Genomic DNA, 4,204 nt, shown 5'->3' on the forward strand with positions numbered 1-4,204 from the left:
ATAGAAAATAATATTTTAATTACAAAAAATCATTTTCTTATATTTTTAATAGACTTTTCTTAATTCAAAAAACTCAGAGAACCAAGTTTTGTAATTTTGTGATTTTTAATTTATTTATTATAATTATTTTAATGGGAAAATATGAAAAATTTATTTTTAAGCTTTTAAAATTTATATTTAACTTAAAAAAATTAGGAAAAATATCTTAATGAATTCTAAGTGTTCAGGGGACATTTCCACTTATTTTGAACTATATTTTGTATTTTTAAAAATATTGATTATTTTAATTGTTTTTAGTTCAAAATATATTTTAAAAATGAAATGTTCTCACAAAAATGGATTTTATTTTAAATAAATGCCCCTGGTCACAAGGAACTCAGAGAACCAATTCTCATAATTTTTCTAAGCTTATTTAATTTAATATAATTCTTTTTATAGAAAAATACAACGTTTCCTTAAAAATCCATTTTAGTGCTTAGACTAAGTTAAATAATTTTGATATTTTTATAGTAGTAAATATAATTCTTATGGATAGTAGGCAAGTGACTTAACCCGTAAGCCGCTCACACTAAAACCTTAATAGCTCGAGCTAGTCTCAACCAAATCGCATGTGGTTTGTTTCTAAACCTTCATCTACTCAAGACGAACACATCTATATGGTTAATCAAGTATGAAATCAAGCCATTACAAATAGAGAATCAAAATAAGCTCGGATTAGGGTTGAGGTTCAATACCTTTGTCTAAGATGGGAGGCCTTAATCAGATGGTTGTGGTAACTTTGATTAGACCAAATGAACCTCCGGATGAAGTATCAAGCCTTAGTGAATTTTCTAGGCATGAATTCAATCAAGCACAATTTAAGGTGTTGGTCTAGAGCTAGGTTAGAGGCTGTTTGAGAGGGGGGTTTGATGAAAAATCAACTCCTCTTGCTCTAGGGATGGTGCGTGCACAATTAGTTTTAGTTTTGCGGACTATGGAGAGATGACCTGGTTTGAGTTGAAAGTTTAAGCTCAAAATTGGGCTTCCACAGTGGGGATCAATGGGGGAAAGTGGTGGCAATGAGCTTTGAAGTTCTTGTAGAGTGTCTGAAAGTAATTGGACAGAGTTTCCCTGGGGATTTTTGGCAGTATCTTCTCTTTGGCCATTGAGGGGATGATTAAATGGAGGATCTTAAGGGGAACCTCAGGGCTAATTGATGGGTGCAAATGGTGCTTAGGTGGAGGGCTGAGGAGCTCTAAAGAGCCATTGGGATGAGCTAGCCTCTGGGTTAAAATTGGGTTTGCATTTGAGCTTCGGGGTCTTGGTTTTCATGTTTTCCAGCCACTAGGCCAGCCAGTAGAGTCAACAGTTGTGTCCAAAAGGTTAGGTAAGCCAAGGAGAGGCTTACTTATAATTTACTTCCAATGGTAAGTGATGCTGGAAGAGATTTTTGGTTAATGCCAAAAAATGGGATAAAATCCCTTAATTTAGGGACCCATTGGTCCATAGCTTACTTCGGTGGTTTGAGAGGATTTATCCTATTCAATAAGCTGTGCTTAGTGGTTGTGGAGACCTAAATTTGCTGACTATAGGATGGCTAAGTCTATTTTGGTGCATGGGTCTAAATTGGGTCAAAAAGAATTAAAGTTGGGTTTGGGTTAGTCTAGCCATGACTTTGAGCTCAATTGATTAATCAACATAGTGTAGATAATTGTAAAGAAGATTTTTGGTGAAGGATTGAAGTAATTTTAAGGTCAATTGAAAGCTCAATTTGAATGATTTTGAGATTTTGGTGATTTTGAGATTTTGGTCATTTGAGATTTTGGTCAATTTGGGAGATTGAGCTAATGTTGGGCTAAGTCCAAATTGATGGTTGTAAATCGTCCATATGAATTTCATGAAGAGTTTTCAACATGAATTGGGTGTCAATTTTGGGGTAAGGGAATTCAATTTCATGGAATTTGGAGACATCCAATTTCGGGAAAATCTGGGGATTTTTAGACTTATATTAAAATTAAGTAAAATTGAGGCTTCACCAAAGCCAATTAAAAGTTAAATTTTGTGTGTAGGAGTGTTATGAAGAGTTTAGGATTCAAATTGGGGCAAATTGAGTAGCCTATGGGGTTCAATTAGGTGTGATCAAGTCATATGGTCAAAATTTGAGGTTTTGATTTGGACCAAAATTGAGCTCAAAGTATGGCCAATTAGGCTTATATTTGGTTTATACTGGTCATATGAAAGGTTAGTTTGAGTTTAGAATTGAGATTTATGGAAATTGGGTCTAAATAGATGGATATTTGGGATAAATTTTGGGGAAATTGGGCCTTTATAGGAAATTTGGTGGTTTTGGTCAAAATGGTCAAATTGGCCAAATTAGGTTCAATTAAAGAGTTAAATTTGGTTGTGGAGACATTTGAAGTGATTTTGGAGGTTTTGGGAAAGTTTGGGGCGCCAAGGGTATTTTTGTAATTTTGGCAAATTTGGGGGTATTTAGGTAATTTTGGCAAATTTGGGTGGTTTTGGGCAATCTAGGTATTTTGAAATGGTTTGAAGTGATTTTTGATCAAATTTGGCTATTTTGGGTGAAATTGGGATTTTTGGCCAAATTTGGGATTTGGGGGTGTTTAAGTAATTTGGGTTGGTTTGAGGGTAACAGGCCAAATTGGAAACTTCGGTAGAATTAGGGTGTCAACCACCTTACATGAGCTATGGATCAATGAAATCCCCATTTGGGTTCTCTATGTACTTGCTCACCTAAACCCTAGCCTAAGGCTAGTGGGTCTAAGGGACCATCTACATGAGTCTCCCAAAAGATCAAGGGATCAAAGTCAACAAAATAGGGTTTAGGTTTGGGAGTGGATATAGATGTAGTGAGTGAACTAGAGTGAACTAGCTCCAGACCAACACCCAGGGTCAACCCTAAGGTCAAACAGTCCAATAGGGACTCCTCTTGAAATCCTTTATACTTACCACACCTACTATGTGATAGAGGTTAAGACCAATACGTGGGACTTCAAATTGAGCAAGAAGGAGTTTAGAATTTCTAAATGTGAGGGTTCCTTTTCTAGTTTTGTAAAAATAGTCAACATGAAAGTCCTATGGCTAGACCATATGCAATTAAAGTGAGAAAATTAAACCTCAACTAAAAGTGAGATCAATAAATGGACCCCCAATAGGTGTGGTGTCCGAGCAAATCACACTGCACGTGTTGGCTTTGACCGATGAGATCAACAAAACCAACACTGGCTCCTAAGTCAAAAGACCTAGAAAGGAGTGTAAAATTGAGTGCTAGTTGTTTCTACTAGAGAATATAACAAGTGAATATCTGATTGGAATCAAGGAGTAGAAAGTCTCATTGGAATCGGAGAGTAGGTTCAAATTTTGAATTTTCAGGTGTTTATAGAGGATGGAATCAATATATAGGTGCTGACCCCAAGATGGGTATTGAAATTTAGGTATCAATCTCAGAAAGGAGAGTCAAAATTTAGGTGTCGTCCTCGAAAGATAGGAATCAAAATTTAGGCATTGAACCCGAAATGATGATTGAAATTTAGGTATCAATCTCAGGAAAAGAATCAGAATTTAGGTAATGACCTTGAAAATGACCTTGAAAGGAGGTGAAAGGAGGGAATCAGAAGTTAGGGACTGATTCCAAAATGAAAATTTAAATTTAGGATCTATCTCAAAAAGAGAGTCAGAATTTATTTACCACACTCAAAAGGAGGGAATCAAATTTAGGTACTGACGCCGAGATGAGAGTTGAAATTTAAGTATTAATCTCAGAAAGAGGGTCAGAAGTTAGGGACCAACCTTGAAACTAGGGAATCAGAAGTTAGGGACTGATTTCAAGATGAGAACTAAAATTTGAAGATTAATCTCAAAAAGAGGATCAGAAGTTAGGGACCGACCTCAAAAGGAGGGAATCAGAAGTTAGGGACAAATTTCAAAATGAGAATTGAAATTTAAGGATCAATCTCAAAAAGAGGATCAAAATTTAGGGACCGACCTCAAAAAGAGGGAATCAAAAGTTTGCGGAGGGAATCAAAAGTGGAATCAAAAGTTTGCGACTGACTCCAAAATGAGAGTTGAAATTTAAGTATCAATCTCAGAAAGAGGATCGAAAGTTAAGGACTGACCTTGAAAGGAGGGAATCAGAAGTTAGTGACTGATTCTAAAATGAGAATTGAAATTTAAAGATCAATATGAAAATGAGGATAGGAAGTTA

Source organism: Phalaenopsis equestris, unplaced genomic scaffold (genome assembly GCF_001263595.1).
Source record: "Phalaenopsis equestris unplaced genomic scaffold, ASM126359v1 Scaffold204681, whole genome shotgun sequence".
Taxonomy (NCBI): domain Eukaryota; kingdom Viridiplantae; phylum Streptophyta; class Magnoliopsida; order Asparagales; family Orchidaceae; genus Phalaenopsis; species Phalaenopsis equestris.